The sequence below is a fragment of the Oncorhynchus tshawytscha genome, linkage group LG10, assembly GCF_018296145.1.
Source record: "Oncorhynchus tshawytscha isolate Ot180627B linkage group LG10, Otsh_v2.0, whole genome shotgun sequence".
Taxonomy (NCBI): domain Eukaryota; kingdom Metazoa; phylum Chordata; class Actinopteri; order Salmoniformes; family Salmonidae; genus Oncorhynchus; species Oncorhynchus tshawytscha.
Genome location: NC_056438.1, coordinates 35,912,104 through 35,933,969, shown reverse-complemented (window position 1 = coordinate 35,933,969; position 21,866 = coordinate 35,912,104). Strand labels below are relative to the sequence as shown.

Sequence of the window (21,866 nt, the reverse complement as noted above, 5' to 3'; positions counted from 1 at the left end):
GCTTCACTGTCCAATTAATTACAGAGGGCACTGTATATTGAGGCAAAAAAATGGACAGTAGCCAAATAGTTAAATGAAACTCAATTGAATGAACATGAAATATCATTGAAAGACAGTATATAGGCCTATGTAGCCTACACTGTAGGTAGGCTTTTTTATCCTTAGCTTGTTTGTAACAATGGCAAAGACTTTGGCATCTTTGTATTTGTAGTCCACTTCATTGTGAAGTTGAATTTGGTGATGAATTTGAAATTAAAATCAATATTCACAATTATTTGTGTTCTTATTTGTTGATGTGACAATGTGACAACGTACCCAACTTAAGTGTGACAATTTACCCGCTGATGGGGCAAATTGTCACAAGTGCACACTTTCTATTTAACGGTCTACAACTCCATACTGAAATAAGATATGATGTAATGAATACAAAATATGTGCCCAAGACTTCCATCTTTCATTTGGTATGACATTTATACCATTGTGATGTATTGTCCCCAGTAAATGTTAGACAGTGTGAAAAGTGTGACAACATACCTCGCTCTCCCCTATGATAGATGTTTTCACAATCTAAATGTCTATTCTTTTTAACTTCCAATGTAGTGAGAGTGACTTTATCACGGTTCTAAGTCGTACTGGCTGGATTACTGCCTACTTGAACGCCAATAACTCAGATACACGTGAAAACATGAAATGACCCAGGAAATCACTAGAACATCACTCAGATGCACAAAAACAATATAACATTCAAAACGGGTGAACCTTTCCTTTAACTTCTGAATGTATTGCCATTCAGGACGTCGCTGCTGTTGCTTCCCTGTCTCACTCTCCACCATTTTTCCAACTGTTAACGGAGATGAGGTGCGGAGTGCTTTATGTCTGTAGCAAATCATTTGAAAGATGCTTATCTCCTCCTACTAATGTTACAGCAGTGTTGCATTAGGTATTCGCTTAATTTATATTTTTCCCTTTATGATGATGATTGGGATGTGGTAGTTTTGTGATAAACATTTTATGGAGAAAAATAAATAAACATATTTTCTCAGTTTGTTTCTAAACGTTAACAATCCCAATTTCGTTCATGTTCACACTCCTAGTACAGAATAATGTTCTGTATTGTGCTGTACTGTACCCCACGGTACTTTACTACACTCTATGGCACTGCACTGTAATCTACTGTGCTCTTCTGTACTGAACTTTGCTGTCCAAATTGATGAAACAGATGTCTCTGATTGGTTCAGATTTGGTCCAGTCTGGAACGACCAAATTAGGTATTTCTTTGGGTGCGGATCTCATTAGAATACCCAAGCTCTGCACCTGCAGGCCTATGTATCAAAACCATACAATAATAGCTTACAATGCAAGTAGCAGATTGATTAGAAACTATAATGCATTAACAATATATTGTATGCTTGGTCACCTTTTCAAATACTGTATGTGTTGTGCAAACAGTATATAAAACAAAAGAGTAAGTACATGGACTACAAGTTTACTTTATACAGAGCACATCTGAACAAAGGTAAAACTGGTCATCGTTTGGTTCCACTTCTCTTGATATCACTGATATCAATCCACACTGGCTAAATTATTACTGCTAGTTAAATATTGATGAACTACTTCCACAGACTGATTAGCCTATTGTTAAGAGTACATGAGACACATGCTGATATCTGCAGTCATTCAGTAGACTGGTGGATCATATCTTATCATAACAGATAGAGGTAATGACAAAACTGTGTACACTCTGGAGTGTATACAGGATACATTCACAAATAATTGAAACAAGATGTCATTCAAAAAGCAACTGTTATGTCTGGTTCTGATGTCGCTCAATCATTGTTGCTACAGTATTTAAAGTTATTGTAAATGGTTAACAACTAGTTACTGTAGAGGGTCAACGACCAGCACGCCCAGGGTGTTATTGAAGATAACCCTTCCCTCTACCTCTTTACTACAGTCTGGGTGTCTCAGCAGCTCCAGAGCTCTAGCCTTCAGCTCTGCAGGAGCCGTGCTGCTGAAGTTCAACACCTCAGTCAGGAAGTCTAGCAGTAGCTCTCCTCTCTGGTCCCCCTCAGTGAAACACTCTGTGATATCAATCTGAGAAGGTAGCTCGTAGCTCTGGTAACTCACTGTCTTAGAGTCCAGGTAGGTTTTAATATCACCTGTAGTGACAGAGTGACTGCTCTCTGTGTTACACAGCTGGGTCTTGAAGGTCTTCCAATGCTTCCCCCAGCCACTCTCACCTACAGAAAAAGTATAACAGTTAACACAGTATTTTTGATTTTGTGTATGCCAGGAATCCCTGTATTGTTGCCAGACAAACATTCCTATTAGACAAGTATGTATTCAAATCAATAAGTAAAACATATAACAGGTCTGGCAGGCATGGGTTCTGATAAACCTATTTGACTCACCAGACACCAGAATGATGAGTAGTTTTCCTTTCTTGTCCAGGAGACTGGTAGAATGACACTGTAGCACAAGGATCCTTCACATAATACAACATCTGGATGGAACCCAGAGGAACTATCTGATTATTGTCATAAAAGACTGAATGTGATCTTAATAATGCAATACAAATTAATAGCAATAGCTATGTATGGTACATACAGTACATTCGGAAAGTATTCAGACCCCTTGACTTTTTCCACATTCTGTTACATTACAGCAAAAACCAATTTTTAGAAATGTTTGCAAATGTTTTAAAAACAAAAAACAGAAATACTTGATTTACATAAGTATTCAGACCCTTTGCTATGAGAGCTCCGGTACATCCTGTTTCCATTGATCATACTTGACATGTTTCTACAACTTGATTGGAGTACACCTGTGGTAAATTCAATTGATATGACATGATTTGGCACACACCTGTCTATATAAGGTCCCACAGTTGACAGTGCATGCCAGAGCAAAAACCAAGCCATGAGGTTGAAGGAATTGTCCGTAGAGCTCCGAGACAGGATTGTGTCGAGGCACAGATCTGGGGAAGGGTACCAAAATATTTCTGCTGCATTGAAGGTCCCCAAGAACACAGTGGCCTCCATCATTCTTAAATGGAAGAAGTTTGGAACGACCAAGACTCTTCCTCGAGCTGGCCGCCCAGCCAAACTGAGCAATCAGGGGAGAAGGGTCTTGGTCAGGGAGAAAGATCACTCTGACAGAGCTCCAGAGTTCCTCTGTGGAGATGGGAGAACCTTCCAGAAGGACAAACATCTCTGTAGCACTCCACCAATCAGGCATTTATGGTAGAGTGGCCAGATGGAAGCCACCCCTCAGTAAAAGGCATATAACAACTCATTTGGAGTTTGCCAAAAGGCACCTAAAGGACTCAGACCATGAGAAACAATATTATCTGGTCTGATTAAACCAAGATTGAACTCTTTGGCCTGAATGCCAAGCGTCACGTATGGAGAAAACCTGGCACCATCCCTACGGTGAAGCATGTTTTTCAGCGGCAGGGACTGGGAGACTTGTCAGGATTGAGGGAAAGATGAACAGAGCAAAATACAGAGAGATCCTTGATGAAAACCTGCTCCAGAGTGCTCAGGACCTCAGACTAGGGTGAAGGTTCACCTTCCAACAGGACAATGACCCTAAGCACACAGCCAAGACAAAGCAGGAATGGCTTCGAGACAAGTCTCTGAATGTCCTTGAGTGGCCCAGCCAGAGCCCGGACTTGAACCCGATCGAACATCTCTGTAGAGACCTGAAAATAGCTGTGAAGCGACACACCCCGTCCAACCTGACAGAACTTGAGAGGATCTGCAAGGATTAACATGAGAAACTCCCCCAAATACAGCTGTGCCAAGCTTGTAGCGTCATAGCCAAGAAAACTCAAGGCTGCAGTCGCTGCCAAAGGTGCTTCAACAAAGTACTGAGTAAATGGTCTGAATACTTATGTAAATGGATATTTCCGGTTTTTAATTTCTAAAAAACAGTTTTTGCTTTGTCATTATGGTGTATAGTGTGTATATTGATGAGGGGGAGGGAATAATTTCATTCATTTTAGAATAAGGCTGTAACGTAACAAAATGTGAAAAAAGTTAAGGGGTCTGAATACTTTCCGAATGCACTGTACTGCAGCACACACACCAGGCATCCACTACTACACAAATCCATGTGGTTAGTTCTAACCTGTATCATGTGTATGAAGTCCATCTTCTTGGTATAGTTCTTCTCTCGCCAGTCCTTCTCAAACTCAGTGGCAGTCATCTTATTCCAGGTGAATTTAATGTAATCTAGATTTGGTTTCTGGGACACCAAAACTACACAAGATAAAGATATTCACAAAACATTAAGAACACCTTCGTAATATTGAATTGCAGCTTTTGCCCTCAGAACAGCATAAATTCATCAACATGGGCCACAAGGATGCTGGCCCATGTTGACTCCAATGCGGGGCGACAGGTAGCCTAGTGGTTATAAAATCAAATCCAATTTTATTTGTCGCATACACATGGTTAGCAGATGTTAATGCGAGTATAGTGAAATGCTTGTGCTTATAGTTTCGACCATGCAGTAATATCTAACAAGTAATCTAACCTAACAATTTCACAACAACTAACTTATACACACACAAGTAGCATACCAGCAGCATACCACCCTGCATACCATTGCTGGCTTGCTTCTGAAGCTAAGCAGGGTTGGTCCTGGTCAGTTCCTGGATGGGAAACCAGATGCTGCTGGAAGTGGTGTTGGAGGGCCAGTAGGAGGCACTCTTCCCTCTGGTCTAAAAAAAATATCCCAATGCCCCAGGGCAGTGACACTGCCCTGTGTAGGGTGCTGTCTTTTGGATGGGACGTTAAACAGGTGTCCTGACTCTCTGAGGTCATTAAAGATCCCATGGCACTTATCACAAGAGTAGGGGTGTAAACCCCGGTGTCTTGGCTAAATTCCCAATCTGGCCCTCAAACCATCACAGTCTCCTAATAATCCCCAGTTTACAATTGGTTCATTCCTCCCCTGTAACTATTCCCCAGGTTGTTGCTGCAAATGAGAATGTGTTCTCAGTCAACTTACCTGGAAAAATAATGGATAAAGAAAAAATAATAAGAATAATTAATAAGAATATGTACATAAAAATATATGAATGAGTGATGGCTGAACGGCATAGGCAAGATGCAGTAGATGGTATAGAGTACAGTATATACATATGAGATGAGTAATGTAAGGTATGTAAACATTATATAAAGTGGCATTGTTTAAGGTGGCTAGTGATACATTTATTACATCAATTTTTACATTATTAAAGTGGCTAGAGTTGAGTCAGTATGTTGGCAGCAGCCACTCAATGTTAGTGATGGCTGTTTAACAGTTTAATGTTAGTGATGGCTGTTTAACTGTTTAACGATGGCCTTGAGAGAGATAGAAGCTGTTTTTCAGTCTCTCGGTCCTGGCTTTGATGCACCTGTACTGACCTCGCCTTCTGGATGATAGCGGGGTGAACAGGCAGTGGCTCGGGTGGTTGTTGTCCTTGATGATCTTTTTGGCCTTCCTGTGACATCAGGTGGTGTAGGTGTCCTGGAGGGCAGGTAGTTTTCCCCCGGTGATGTGTTGTGCAGACCTCACTACCCTCTGGGGAGCCTTACGTTTGTGGGCGGAGCAGTTGCCGTACCAGGCGGTGATACAGCCCGACAGGATGCTCTCGATTGTGCATCTGTAAAGGCTTGTGAGTGTTTTTGGTGACAAGCCAAATTTTTTCAGCCTCCCGAGGTTGAAGAGGCGCTGCTGCGCCTTCTTCACCACACTGTCTGTGTGGGTGGACCATTTCAGTTCCGTTGATGTGGATAGGGGGCTACTCCCTCTGCTGTTTCCTGAAGTCCACGATCATGTCCTTTGTTTTGTTGACATTGAGTGTGAGTTTATTTTCCTGACACCACACTCAGAGGAGCCTCACCTCCTCCCTGTAGGCCGTCTCATCGTTGTTGGTAATCAAGCCTACCACTGTAGTGTCGTCTGCAAACTTGATGATTGAGTTGGAGGCGTGCATGACCACGTAGTCATGGGTGAACAGGGAGTAGAGGAGAGGGATGAGAACGCACCCTTGTGGGGCCCCAGTGTTGAGGATCAGTGGGGTGGAGATGTTGTTACCTACCCTCACCACCTGGGGGCGGAGATACAGGAAGTCCAGGAACCAGTTGCACAGGGCGGGGTCGAGCTTAATGACAAGTTTGGAGGGTACTATTGGGTTAAATGCTGAGCTGTAGTTGATGAACAGCATTCTTACATAGGTATTCCTCTTGTCCAGATGGGTTAGGGCAGTGTGCAGTGTGATTGCGTCGTAGGTGGATCTATTGCGGCGGTAAGCAAATTGGGGTGGATCTAGGGTGTCAGGTAGGGTGGAGGTGATATGGTCCTTGACTAGTCTCTCAAAGCACTTCATGATGACGTAAGTGAGTGCTACGGGGCGGTAGTCATTTAGCTGAGTTACCTTAGAGTGTTGGACTAGTAACCGAAAGGTTGTAAGATCAAATGACAAGGTAAAAATCTGTCGTTCTGCCCCTGAACAAGGCAGTTCCTAGGCTGTAATTGAAAATAAGATTTTTTTCTTAACCGACTTGCCTAATTAAATAAAAGGTTTAAAAATAATAATAATTTAAATGCTTCCCAGAGTTGTGTCAAGTTGGCTGATATCCTTTGGGAGGTGGACCATTCTTGATACACATGGGAACTGTTGAGCGTCAAATACTCAAACTCAGCAGTGTTGCAGTTCTTCACACAAACCGGTGCGCCTGGCACCTACTACCATGGCACTTCAATATTTTGTCTGGCCCATTCATCCTCTGAATGGCACACATACACAATCCATGTCTCAATTGGGAGTTTCCGGCGCGTTCCTAGGAAACTATGCAGTATTATTTTTTTTTACGTGTTATTTCTTACATTGGTACCCCAAGTAATCTTGGGTTTCATTACATACAGTCGGGAGGAACTACTGAATATAAGAGCAATGTCAACTCACCATCATTACGACCAGGAATATGACTTTCCCGAAGTGGACCCTGTGTTCTGCCTTCCACCCAGGACAATGGATCGGATCCCAGCCGGCGACCCAAAACAACAACGTCGTAAAAGGGGCCAAACGAAGCGGTCTTCTGGTCAGGCTCCGGAGACGGGCACATCGCGCACCACTCCCTAGAATACTACTCGCCGATGTCCAGTCTCTTGACAACAAGGTGGATGAAATCCGAGCAAGGGTAGCATTCAAGAGAGACATCAGAGACTGTAACGTTCTTTGCTTCACGGAAACATGGCTCACTCGAGAGACTATTGGAGTCGGTGCAGCCAGCTGGTTTCTTCACGCATCGCGCCGACAGGAACAAGCATCTTTCTGGTAAGAAGAGGGGCGGGGGGGTATGCCTTATGATTAACGAGACGTGGTGTGATCATAACAACATACAGGAATTCAAGTCCTTCTGTTCACCTGACTTAGAATTCCTCACAATCAAACGTTGACCGCATTATCTACCAAAAGAATTCTCTTCAATTATAATCACAGCTGTAAAAATATTCCCCCCCAAGCAGACACATCGATGGCCCTGAACAAACTTTATTTGACTCTATGTAAACTGGAAACCACATATCGAGGCTGCATTCATTGTAGCTGGGGATTTTAACAAGGCTAATCTGAAAACAAGACTCCCTAAATTCTATCAGCATATCGATTGCGCAACCAGGGCTGGTAAAACCCTGGATCATTGTTATTCTAACTTCCGCGACGCATATAAGGCCCACCCCCGCCCTCCTTTCGGAAAAGCTGACCACGACTCCATTTTGTTGCTTCCAGCCTACAGACAGAGACTAAAACAGAAAGCTCCCGCGCTCAGGTCTGTTCAACGCTGGTCAGACCAATCTGATTCCACGCTGGTCCGACCAATCTGGTCCACAATCCAATCTGATTGTGAACTTCAGGAAACAGCAGAGGGAGCACCCCCCTATCCACATCGACGGGACAGTAGTGGAGAGGGTAGTAAGTTAAGTTCCTTGGCGTACACATCACGGACAAACTGAATTGGTCCACCCACACAGACAGCGTTGTGAAGAAGGCGCAGTAGCGCCTCTTCAACCTCAGGAGGCTGAAGAAATGTCACCAACTTCACAGAAATGTCACCAGCACACAAACTTCTACAGTTGCACAATCGAGAGCATCCTGTCGGGCTGTATCACCGCCTGGTACGGCAACTGCTCCGCCCACAACTGTAAGGCTCTAAAGAGGGTAGTGATGTCTGCACAACGCATCACCGGGGGCAAACTACCTGCCCTCCAGGACACCTACACCACCCGATGTCACAGGAAGGCCATAAAGATCATCAAGGACAAAAACCACCCGAGCCACTGCCTGTTCACCCCGCTATCATCCAGAAGGTGAGGTCAGTACAGGTGCATCAAAGCAGGGACCGAGAGACTGAAAAACAGCTTATATCTCAAGGCCATCAGACTGTTAAACAGCCACCACTAACATTGAGTGGCTGCTGCCAACACACTGACTCAACTCCAGCCACTTTAATAATGGGAATTGATGGGAAATGATGTAAAATATATCACTAGCCACTTTAAACAATGCTACTTAATATAATGTTTACATACCCTACGTTATTCATCTCATATGTATACGTATATACTGCACTCTATATCATCTACTGCATCTTTATGTAATACATGTATCACTGGCCACTTTAACTATGCCACTTTGTTTACATACTCATCTCATATGTATATACTGTACTCGATACCATCTACTGCATCTTGCCTATGCCGTTCTGTACCATCACTCATTCATATATCTTTATGTCCATATTCTTTATCCCCTTACACTTGTGTGTATAAGGTAGTAGTTGTGGAATTGTTAGGTTAGATTACTCGGTTATTACTGCATTGTCGGAACGAGAAGCACAAGCATTTCGCTACACTCGCATTAACATCTGCTATCCATGTGACAAATAAAATTTGATTTGGAAAAAAAATTGTCTCAAGGTGTGAAAATCCTTCTTTAAGGATCCTTCTTTGCCTCCTCCCATTCATCTACACTGATTGAAGTGGATTTAACAAGTGAAGGGATCATTCACCTGGTCAGTCTATGTCATGGAAATGTTTTGTACACTTGAAAGATTAGTGGAATCTGTGTGGGTAGCTGGACAGGTAGGATGACTGACAGTGAAGGTGAACAGGTGGTCACGTGTCAGGTGACAGAGGAATGGATGAGACTGAGGCAGGAATTCCTTTAAACATAAAGTGGTATATTTACTGAGTAGTCTGTGCTGCATCACAAAGGAAACAAATAACATGTATCCAATCAAATTCATAATCAAAGATCAAATCATATCATTCATTATTAACATAATTTAGGGAATTCAACAGTCTAGTTCATTAAGAAGTCAATAGTAATCATCCGTGAGTCATTTAGGCTCGTAACTATTTATCATAAATCATGAAAGAATACAAACAGGGAATGGTTATACAATCTATAATCCCCATGATCAAAGTCATCAGCAGGATTGTTTATGCTATCAACATACCTCCAGTCCTGGACTTCTGTTAGGTCTTGGATTTCCGCAATGCGAGTTCCGACGAACACCTTATACCTGCAGGACTCCGACTTGAGCCAGGTCAATACAGTGGTCGAATCACTCCAGTAGATGACCCTTTGGATTGACAAGGTGAGCTCAGCTCGCAAGGTAGAGGCCAACTGGGCTCCGGAAAGGGTAGCACTGAGTTCCAGCCTAGGCATTGACAACTGCTTCTTGGGTGCGACCCTGGACCTGGCCATGACAAAGGAGACATGGGTGTGGCCTGCCTTATCCTCCACTCTAAGATAGGAAACCGCCCCATAAGCTCGCTCCGAAGCGTCACAGAACACATGCAGTTCCAGGCATGATCCCGGTTGGTCAGCACAGGATAGTACATAACATCTTGGCATTTGGACATCAGAGAGCTCCGTTAACTCCGTTTCCCAACAGATCCATCGTTCCACTAGGTCAGCCGGGTGGATTGGTTCATCCCAATCCCTCTTGGTCTGCCACAGGTCCTGGACTAAGACTTTGGCCCGTGTTGTGTATGGCAGGATATACCCAAGGGGATCGTATTGACTGGCCAGGGTCCGATAGATGGTGCGCACAGTGGGGGTTTCGGGTACTCGGGGATGAGCGGTGCTTATACCCCAGGGTATCTGGTATGCAGCTCCACCTCAGTCCTAGAGTGGGCTCTTCTGGGTTAGCACCAGACTGCGTTAGCCATAGTTCACTGCTACTGGACCTAGCTTGTGGCGGGAGGTGCTGGATAACCTCCGCTCTGTTACTGGCCCACTGTCGGACCTCAAATCCCCCTTTGGACAGGAGATTCCGTACTTTATCAAGGAGTGCTTTCGCTTCAGCCGTGTAATGGGATGCTCTGTAAGCAGTTATCCACATAGAAGGCATTTTCCACTGAATCCAATACTTCTGGGTCACTGTCTGGATGCTCCCGTGCGTGTTTCTGCAGAGCGTATATGGCACAGCAAGGACTGCAGGTGGTGACAAATGGGAGTACCTGCCATTCATAGATTGTGGGCTCTGCATCTCGTTCCATATCTCGCCATATGAACCGGAGCAGTGTGGTGTCGGAAGGCAGTAAACGAATCTGATGAAACATGGCTTTGATGTCTCCACTGATGGCTGTAGAGTGCTGCCGGAACCGGAGAAGGACACCGAGCAAGGAAGGACCTAAGGTTGGTCTGGGGAGTAGACAGTCATTCAGACTTTGACCAGCAGCTTGGAATGAACAGTTGAAGACAAGTCTATACTTCCCACCATGTTGCTGGATAACATGGTGAGGGAGATACCAGGATTCACGGAGTGCGTTTCCCTCTTCATGAGCTGTCACTTCAGTGACGTAGCCTGCCTTCACAAGGTTATGAATCTCTCTTATGAAATTCTGCAAGCTCAGGATTCTTCACCAGGCGTCGCTCCGTTCCACGCAGTAGTGGGAGTACAGCCCGTGTCGTGGTTGCCAGAGGAGGATGGTTGGGCACCCGCAGCAGTGGGGTTGCATACCTGCGAACGCCATCCATTTCAGTGGTGGTGGTGCTCTTCTCCAGCAGGTCTAATGCATAGGAGTCATGTTTCGAGCGAGTGACCTCCTGTAGCTTCCGGTTGGAGAAGGTGTCCATCTTCCAGAGCATCTCAACATTCCGAAGGAGGTCAGTGGCTGCATCTGGATTGCTTCTGGTGAAGAGGACTTGCTGTGACTGTACAGCTTGGGTGGAGAGAAGTAGATGGGATGGACCTTGCACAGCCCAACCCAAGGATGTATGGACAGCAATGGGCCCTCCTTCTGGTCCAGCTCGTATAGGCTCAGTCGGGGTGACGAGATGTGGGTGGTCTGACCCAATCAGGATAAGTGGCGCTACTCTGGCCAGGTTAGGAAGAGGCAATCCTCGTAGATGAGGATATTGTTTCTGTAGAACACTTACAGGGCAGGAGTGCTCTGCGAGATTCAAGCCATCTGCCGTGAAGGCATTGGTGATGTTATAGGCCACGTCCCTGTTTCCTCAAGGTGAAATGCTAAAGGTTACAGCAGAGCCTTTCATTTGGATAACATCATGTCGCACCGTTCTGAGATTAAGGGTCTCGGGGGTCCCTTCCAGGTTAAGCTGGCGGGCGGCCGCCGTGAGAATGATTGTTCTTTCTGACCCATCATCTAGAACGGCGAATGTATCAATGCTTCTCCCTTTACTTTGCAGACTGACCTTGACCACCTTCAACATGACCCTTGGAGACCGGTTCTGCTGGTCGAGGTACAGCTCCTTTGCAGCTCCTACCATGAGCATACTCTGCTCCTTCTGTGCTTGGGGAATTAGATCATGCAACACGGTGAGATGGATTTCTTTACAGCGGTTGCAGGGTTTCCTCAATGTGCAGGTCTCCGCCTTATGGCTACGGGCACACTTGTAGCATCGCTCGCCTGAAGTGATCCAGGCCTTCAATTGAGTTTGAGTGAGCTTTTTTACTCTGGGGCATGAGCCAAGGAAGTGCCCCTTACTATTGCAATATGGGCAGTAAGGCTGGAATTTGATGTTCTTGCTCTTGAGAGGGGTCTTCTTCCCGGGTTCCTCCCCGGCCTCACTATTTAAGTACATGGTAGTGGGATTTGGCCTTTTCTGTCCCTCCTGGCCTTCAAACTCCTTCCTTCCCCCGGTGGCTATGGCTGAGATTGTGGCCTGGTGAGCGATGTTCTTCACCTTTGCCTTCACCTCCAACCATGCGGCCAGGTCTCAGAGCATAGGTGCTTCTCGAGCCCTCTTTCAGGATGCCCTTATTCAAACAATGTTCAATGAAACTGTCTCTGAGGTACACTGGAAGTTTGCTAAGAAGCCTGTCCACGTGGGAGCCACATTTAAGCTCGTTCCCATCTTCTCCTTCAACGGATTGGAGCATCGAGGTCAGGGATTGGACAGTCAGGGAGAATTCTTGGAAGGCAGCATGGTCTCCCATTTTAATTGGAGACGTGTTCAGGATGTTGTTTAGTTCATTCTGGACTAGCTAACGTGGCTCACCATATCTCGCCTTCAGGACCTGGAGAGCAGCAGTGTATGGTGTTGCGGAGTGCATAAAGGATTGGGCCAGCCTGTATACACTGGGAAACCACAAATGATCCATTAGTACTTGGTATTTGTAGCGTTCTGACAGATGACTGCGAATACCCAGTAGACTCTCCAATGCCATTTCCAAAAGGACAAATTCACTCTCCTTTCCGTTTTCAAAGTATGGCAGTTTGGGTCTGGGAATTCCATAGGCTGAGGCTACTAGAAGTTTCATAATGTTGGCTCCCTCTTCTGGTTGCGTGAAGGATAAACCCGGGACTTCTGATGAGCCCACTGTGGCCTCATTGGGATGGTCCCCTACTGTCCCAGACCCACCATTTGTGGCAGCCGGAATTGGGCGAGAGCCCTCCGACCTGTTGTTTGAGGACTGGCCTGGCCCTGGACGAAAGGAACGATTTGCCTTGGTTGGTAATTGGCGTAAAGGTGAAGGAGTGATGCTTTGTCCAGATGGAGGAATGCTAACTTGTGTCACTGGCATAGAGGGTGTTGGCGGAGCGGCCTGTCTCCCGTGCTCCGTGTTGGCTGTTGACCCCGGAGCCTCCGGGGACTGTGTGCCATGCTGTACCAGAGGGGCAGATTGGGAAAGAAAGGCAGACAGTTCAGGTCCATGTGGAGGGGTGGTCAGGTCAACTCCCTGTTCGTTCCTCTCCAGGAAGGATGAGACCATCCGTGCCTCCTCCAATTCCCTTCTGGCTTGACGGTGCCGTCGCTGCTGTGCCAGGTCCTTGGCAGTGAATTCCCGTTCCTGTAGATCTCTACGGGCCTGCATATCCAATTGGTGACATCGTTCATCAGCCTGTCGTTCCTCCTCAATCTGACGCTCAATTTCTTCCAAAGCTAATAGTTTCATCCTCTCTTGTAGGACAGCTGTCTGTGAATCGCTGAGGGCTAGTGAATGGCGGCTGCCATGGCCACTTCCAAAGGGGTATCCACTGGTCGAACTCCCACGCCGTCTAGAGTGCTTCGACGATTTCCCATTAGTTAAGGGGTGAGCGGAGCCTGCCTCTGGAAGCTGGTCGACCTGTGCGGTGGGAGTTACCTCCTCCATAGGTTCTTCATGTAGACCACTTTCCTGCTCCAAAGCAGTTTCCGGTCCTTGGCTCAGAGGGGATGGTTGATGGCTGAAACGTATAGTTGATCCATCAACACTTTGTGCTCTGGTGGGCTTGCCCTTTGATGTCGGAAACTCGACCACATAATCCTTAAGATAACCAGGTGCTTGCCTGGTTCTTCTGGTGCTGCTGGTGGTTGAGGATGAAGCCTTTGTTGCTTTAGGCTTAGCTCCTGGATATTTCCTTTGTTCCAAGACCTTTCCCTCAGCTGCTCTCTCCTCCTCCCTTCTTCCTTCCAGTGGAGTCAATTCTTCCCTCTCCGCCTCCATTTCCTTTTCACCTGTCTTTGGTTCAGTCATCATCCCGCTCGAAGGACCATTGAAAGATTAGTGGAATCTGTGTGGGTAGCTGGACAGGTAGGATGACTGACAGTGAAGGTGAACAGGTGGTCACGTGTCAGGTGACAGAGGAATGGATGAGACTGAGGCAGGAATTCCTTTAACCATAAAGTGGTATATTTACTGAGTAGTCTGTGCTGCATCACAAAGGAAACAAATAACATGTATCCAATCAAATTCATAATCAAAGATCAAATCATATCATTCATTATTAACATAATTTAGGGAATTCAACAGTCTAGTTCATTAAGAAGTCAATAGTAATCATCCGTGAGTCATTTAGGCTCGTAACTATTTATCATAAATCATGAAAGAATACAAACAGGGAATGGTTATACAATCTATAATCCCCATGATCAAAGTCAATCAGTTAGCAAACAATGACGTTTCTCATTTCACTCTTTCAATTGTCTTCATGTGTACATATAATTCATTTCAATACACATGAACCATATCGATTGCATAATTGGCCTATGAGGATCCGTAGGGCCGTGATCATTGACAATTCACATTACACAATATGTTTGAAGCTGCGCTCCAAGCCGCGCTCCGCGGTAATAACTATTAACAGTAACTGAATGGCCCACTCTCCCGATCGCCTCAGATGAAAGGTAAAAGTCGGTCGACGTACGTGGATTCATGGACGCACAGAACTTCTGGATCAGATGGAGTTACCTCTTGATCTACACATCCCGGATCCGGGATCGTGACTACAGGCTCAGCTCATTACCATAACGCAAAATGCGAAAAAATATTCTTAGAAATATTTAACCTCCACACCTATACAAGTCCAATAGCTCAAATGAAAGATAAACACCTTGTTCATCTACCCAGCAAGTCAGATTTCTAAAATGTTTTACGCGAAAACACACCACACATTTATATTAGACCACCACCGAAACAAAAGACAAGAGGCGGCCATTTTGTCCCAGAAAATATAAAATTATAAAAGCAGGATTAAAAAATAAATCATTCACTAACCTTTTGAAAATCTTCATCAGATGACAGTAATAGGACATGTTACACAGTACTTTTTTTTTTTTTTCAATAATATGCTATTTATATCCATAAATCTCTGTTTACAATGACGGCATGTTCACAAAATGCTACTCAAATGTCCGGAGAAATGATGATAGCTCCGACAGATAACGTCAGATAACAAGCAATACACATGACTAAATATACATGTTCTACATATAGTTACAAAGATACACTTCTTCTTAATGCAACCGCTGTGTTACATTTATTTTTAACGTCACAGAATTCGTTCACTAGGCTATAATATGAGGCGGCGCTCAGATATTAGCAGTATGTCTCCTCTATGTTTGGAGAGCACAGAAACCCAAAATTAACCACATAAATATTCCCTTACCTTTGATGTTCTTCGATGAGAAGACGTGGAAGGAGTTATACTTACCCAATACATCGTTTGGTTTCAAGTTGTGTGTCTCTGTGTTAGCATATGCCAACAGCTTCAGCTGAAATGCACCCAAAATGACTTCTGGTCCCGCACTCTTGCGCATCAAAACTTCAAAATTACATATTATATGTCGACAAAACTGGTCAAACTAAGTGCAGAATCGAGCTTTAGGATGTTTTAATCATGTAAAACAAAGATCAGCGCGAACAGACAAACCGACGACAATTGGTGTTTCATGGAAAAAGAGACCGACGCGCGCAATAGAGTGCATGTATTTTCGCGTGACCCGAATGTTTTAGCCCGCCAAAGGACGAGGGCGCGTGAGATTCTCACAAAGAACGCATCATTTGAAAGCAGACATCGCGCTGAACACATAGAAACTGTTCCTGGATCCGTAGCTGGTTGGGAAGGGTGGGGGCGATGACGTCAAAGTTGTCCCAACTTTTCTGTTGCCAAGAGGGTGTTTGGAAGAAAGGCTGCCCTGGGAGTTCTGCTTTACATACAGACATAATTTAAACGGTTTTAGAAACTTTAGAGTGTTTTCTATTCAATAATAATTATTATATGCATATATTAGCAATTTTGGGAAAAAATATTTTCAGTTTACTATGGGCACGCACTTCCTCCAAAGGGGGCAGTAATTCAGCCCTAGGCTTAACTGGAAGAGAAAGCAGCGAGATCAGGCGATGGCAATTCCCTCCTTTTATGGAGTTGAGATCTGTCGGACATTTCCACCTGACCTAATTAAAGCGCCCCTGGCCCAGCTGAGTAAATGGCAATGAATTAGGATTATTCCACCAACTCCATGGGCCTTTTCTACAACACTCATGAAGTCAATCAACATAAAAAGTGACTGTAAAATTAAGTTTGGATATTCCATTGAATGAATCATGTATTAGACAATCATACAGAAATTGAAAATTGTTAATAGAATTATATGATTAGAATAGTACCCTCTGAAACCATATGATTGTATGAAATTGATTAAAATCATTAGACTATTTTAATGCTGTGTGTTATTTAGTCAGTAGAATTATATTTGAGAGTGTAGTTCGTAGTTAGAATTGTTTTGGTGACAATATATCTAGTATCTTGATAACGGACTGTCTGAGCAAGATTCGGGGCCGACCTTGGCTGGGGCACTGAGAACTTCCCAGGGTCTCGGCACTGAGGACTTCCCAGGGTCTCTCCCTATGTCGGCTGGGTAGCAGGACAGTGTGGGCGTATAATAACTAATGTTTTGTGTGGAAGTATGTATGTCACTATAAAATGAAGGTCTTTGTACAGTGCACGAATAAACATTGACTATTGTGGACTGGGCCTCTGTCTGTTTTCATTCCAACCAGTATCTTACAAATCCTGGTTGCACAGTCATTCAATTGGGGTATAAACATTGAGAACCTAATTCTCGTGTCAAAAATATACACTTATAGTTGTCTTAAACCTTTCCATTGGAGTCTGCAGTCCCGTAATTGTAATAACATTAAACCCTTTAAATTGTGGTACTGGTAAACCCTTGCATTAGTCTACTTTACCCTTATAGTTGTATTGTACTACTGTCTAACTCTAACCATACCCTTATAAAGGTGTAACTGCTGCGCGCTGGGCTCCACCACCTGATTGTCCACGGTTACGGCAAGATGCTTCAGGCGCAGCTCTGAGAACATCTCCAGGTCAACCTCACCTGTTAATGTGGGAACATCAGAAACACACAGACAACCTATGAAGAGCTGGAACCAGGCCCTAAAGCAGGGGCACTCAACTCTTACCCTACGAGGTCAAGAGCCTGCTGGTTGTATCTGATCATTAATTGCACACATGTGGTGTCCCAGGTCTAAATCAATCCCTGATTAGAGGGGAACAATGAAAAAATTCAGTGGAACTGGCTTCGAGGTCCAGAGTTGAGTTTGAGGCCCCTAAAGGAAAGCTTTTCTTCTAGATTCAAACAGAAAGAGTTAGAACCGCAGGACATAAAGTCATGTTATCTTATAAATAATGTTAGCTACCAAATAAGTAACAGACATTGTGCGAACCAAAAAATAGATTGTCTTCAGTTATGATTTGCAGAATTTGGTGGAAGTAATCTGCCTAGAATAAAACAGGTAAATTACTTTACTTGGTATGCTCTTAGGTAAATCAATGTCGTTAAACAAATATAATTGTTTATCTATAGTACTTTAATCCCTTGTAACAGCGTGTATCTTTCTCACCTGATCCACTTCCGACTCCCATCACATGAAGATTGGCTTTTCCCTCTCCAATGCTGGGGAAGACAAAGGCAGGATATTGTGCTATCGGGACAGGTAGCTACTATCATAAAACACCCCAGAGTCTTAGCTACATCCTTGTTACCTGGCTAATATGTCAGGCAGGATGACGTGGATGAAGTCCTGCATGCACGGATGTTCAGAGGAGCATTCCAGGAACAACTGGAAGGACTTGAGGTATCTGTTATCATCCTCCACCAGACTCCTCATAGCATAGGACATTACTAAATGGTCTGTCAAAAACAATCACAACTTACACTCCTTTCAGATGAGAATGACAGGACACATTCACTGTATTTATATGAATGCAATAAGACATTGCAGCACAACAGTGCCACCAAAGAAACATAACCCCTCCCACTGTACTTCGTTCTTTGTGAAGGCGGATCCTTTTAAGGTTGTATCGTTCTTTAATTCCCATGGTGACAATTTGACAATGTGAGGATGAACCAGCTAATCAAGGGACTTGGGTTTTCCAGTCAATCTACCTCCTCATTCATTTTCGGAACATCTCCTTAATATTCATTATGTTCTTCCTTTGCACTCAAATCTGTCATACAACATTAAACACTATTAAAGTGATGTGTGTGGCGGTAACTACGGTAACAGATAAATCATGATTAAACTGAAATCTATATCTCCCAGCTGTTCAGAATGAGCTGATGCCTGGGACTAAAACAGACTGAACCAGATGAATTAGATCTAACAAGAAGCCGTGTTCAGGGCTGCTCATCTGGCTGGCCGTGATACTACCGCTCTAACTCCCTTCTTCCTTAAATAGAAGTGACAATCTTAACTAAATGAATTGGATTAAACAAAATATTTTAACTCCACTTCCCCCATCCCCTGAATAGATTGAAATTAACTGAGAGGCTGTCTGTCAATTTATGCAGAGTGTGTATCCATGATGCATCAATCTGAAAGGGAAACCACTTGTTCATAACATCATCAACAACTCCATTAACAATCAACAACTCAAACTATTTTGTCAAGCCAGATCAACCAATCACCTATACTCTGAGGTAAATGTTCTTGCTTTTCACACACAAACAACAAAAAGAGAGAAAACTAAAGTAAAACCAAATTATGAAATTAATTCAACTGGACAATTAATTCAAATGTTCCTCTCTGCTGTTTAGTAAGGAAGAACAACATAATCTCCACAATTATTATCACAGGAGACAACAGAGGCAAAAATAAACACCACAGATCGGTGCCATTTTCAAGATCAAACTTCACTCAGTCTCTGATCAACTCATAAACTGATACAGCAGGTTGCTGAACTGGTATACTGTATACTGCATTTCACATTTATTTTGATCTTAAATCATGCTTGGAGTTGCCAAGTTGGGATGAGTTGTATGAACAACCAACTAAATAAAAATAAATAGCAACATTAAATAAAAATATAATTTGCATTATAAATGAATATTTATGACTGTAAATAAAGTAGGAAATACAGAGACAAACATTTTAGGACCTTAAACCTATCTGGTCAAAATTATTATAGGCTGCAAAAGACAAACACAACATTGTCTTGTGTCTCTGTTATGTGTATTCCCTGCATGTCTCAGCCTGTGCTCTCGTTAGAGCTCCATTCTAATGCACTAATTCACAGCACAGCAGGGAACTTAAAGACGGAGGAGAACCCAGGCCAGATGCCATATCCTTACATACCTCTGCTTATAATCATAACAGGAATAGCCTAACCTGCTTAAAATGCTTACACATACTGTATCTAAAAAGGTAGAACTTTCTGTACTGAAGTACAATAATTTTTCTAGTATTTTTCCATCACCCCTGTTTATCAGATCAAAAACGACACTTATGACAAACAGAAGACCATCGTTCTGTACAGAATATCATGGCCCACATAAAGTAGCCAAAGTCTCGCTGTCTTCATTATTCAGTGTATCAGCTCCCTGTCAATTAACGTCATGGACACAACAGTTACCAGAATCTAGACACTGACAATAAACTCGTGTTTTATGACAGGAAGACACTGAATAATCATGATATTATAATGAAGAGCATAAAACTTTTTTTTTAACCTTTATTTAACTAGGCAAGTCAGTTAAGAACAAATTCTTATTTTCAATGACGGCCTAGGAACAGTGGGTTGTTCAGGGGCAGAACGACAGATTTGTACCTTGTCAGCTCGGGGGTGTGAACTTGCAACCTTCCAGTTACTAGTCCAACGCTCAACCTGTTAGGGAGGCTGCGAATTTTCGCAGCTTTTTGTTAAAAATCGCACAAATTTTCAACGTCCTGCTACTCATGCAAGGAATATAGTAACCAATTGTGATGTTTATGGGACATATAGGAGTGCCAACAAAGAAGCTCGTCAAAGGTAATGAATGTTTTATATTTTATTTCTGCGTTTTGTGTAGCGCCGGCTACGCTAATTATTTCTGTTTACGTCCCCTTTGGGTATTTCGGGGGTTGCATGCTATCAGATAATAGCTCCTCATGCTTTCGCCGAAAAGCATTTTACAAATCTGACATGTTGGCTAGATTCACAACGAGTGTAGCTTTAATTGAGTACCCTGCATGTGTGTTTTAATGAAAGTTTGAGTTGTATCGAGTACTATTAGTTGGCGCTCTGAAATTTCCGCTGATTTGGTCCCTGTGCAGGGACAGCGGCCGTAAAAGGACTAGGCTACCCTGCCGCCCATTGCATTAGCCTTTGCATTCTCACATGACCATGTCTACCCCAAAGCTCTGTATTAAAACTTTTACTTTAACCGGATCCTGGAAGTCAAGTCTTTAACCTTTTCAAAGTCAACGTTACACTCTTCAGTTTGGTGTAAAGTAAAGAGGATTGTCTTGTTGATTTAGGGGCTTATTTAATGCTTACACATTGTGATAATCGTAACTGCATACAAATAGTAGTAATATACATGTCAGGTGTCCCCAACTGGCGGCCTGTGATTTAATATTTTATTTGTACCCCTCCCCCCCAACGTCCTTGAGCCCCAAAACAGAATAATGTTGGACATAAAAGACTAAAAACACCAGTAAATCAGCTCCAAGTGATTTTGATTTTGAACATCTGTTCCAAGATATTCCCACGCATAAGAGAGGTGATGATCGTATGAAATTTTAAGGTTTGAAATTATTATGCTTTAGTCAAATATTACATTTGTTTGGGGTACTTGCGGTCAATTTGCAGTCTACAAATGATTCAGAATGATGTTCCGACCCTGTGTTCATTCTCTCAATAAAATAAAATCGGAATTTAGTTGATGATCCCTGGTATATGGGGTATGTATGCACTTGGGGGGCAGGGTTTCTCGATGTCTCTTGCAGGTGGAGTGACGGACGATCACTATAAACTGCAGTTTCAGCTTCCTGGCAGAGGCAACCAGGTTTTCAGCAAACATGTACTGGTACTGGGTAGAGTGTACCAATAATTTAGACCCCCATCCCCTTTAGATTAATTACAAAATATCTTTCTCGGAGCAATTGTATTAGAATAAAATTATATAATTTTCCTATTTAAAAAAAATGCATACAATATTCCTCAGTATTTGTATTATTTATTTTATAGTCTTTTTTGCTCGTTTTATCAAGGTTGCCAAAAAATGTTGGACATGATTGTACCTAACTAGATGAGGCCTGACTGAGACTGTCACGACTCCGACCGAAGTGCAGTAGAGCACCTCAAGATAAAAACGTAATATTCAATATCGGCAAGTTAGACTAAATAATAGCACTACACAATCTGTTAGACTAAATAATAGCACTACACAATCTGGTGGGTGATAACCTTCAATCTGAATAATAACACAAAACACATTTTAAGACTAGAGACATTTATCGACAAATATTGCGAAAACAAGTAACACCCAAACATGACGGAGAGTAAGACAGGGGAAATTAAAACGTGACTCTTCTATAGACACAGACGATTTAATATTTTCACCACCGGGAATGGTAAAGGTCAAACCAATCTGATAAAATCAATAAATGACAAACTGTGGTATACTTGAATTAGTCAGTAAGGATATAAAAGAGTTGAAGGCAAGCCTCGAGATGAAAAAGCTGCGACATTGGAGAAGGAAACACAAGCTAAAAGGGACAGTCAATAAGATTGAAACCGAAGTGAATGAATTTAAAAAGGAGAACAACGTTCTTAGAGAAGCCTTACCTGAC

General features: G+C 43.2%; 1 pseudogene; it reads right to left on the bottom strand.

The window, feature by feature from the left end:
• Positions 1 to 440: 440 nt before the first annotated feature.
• On the bottom strand, positions 441 to 17,933 carry LOC112260159 (annotated as a pseudogene).
• Positions 17,934 to 21,866: the final 3,933 nt, after the last annotated feature.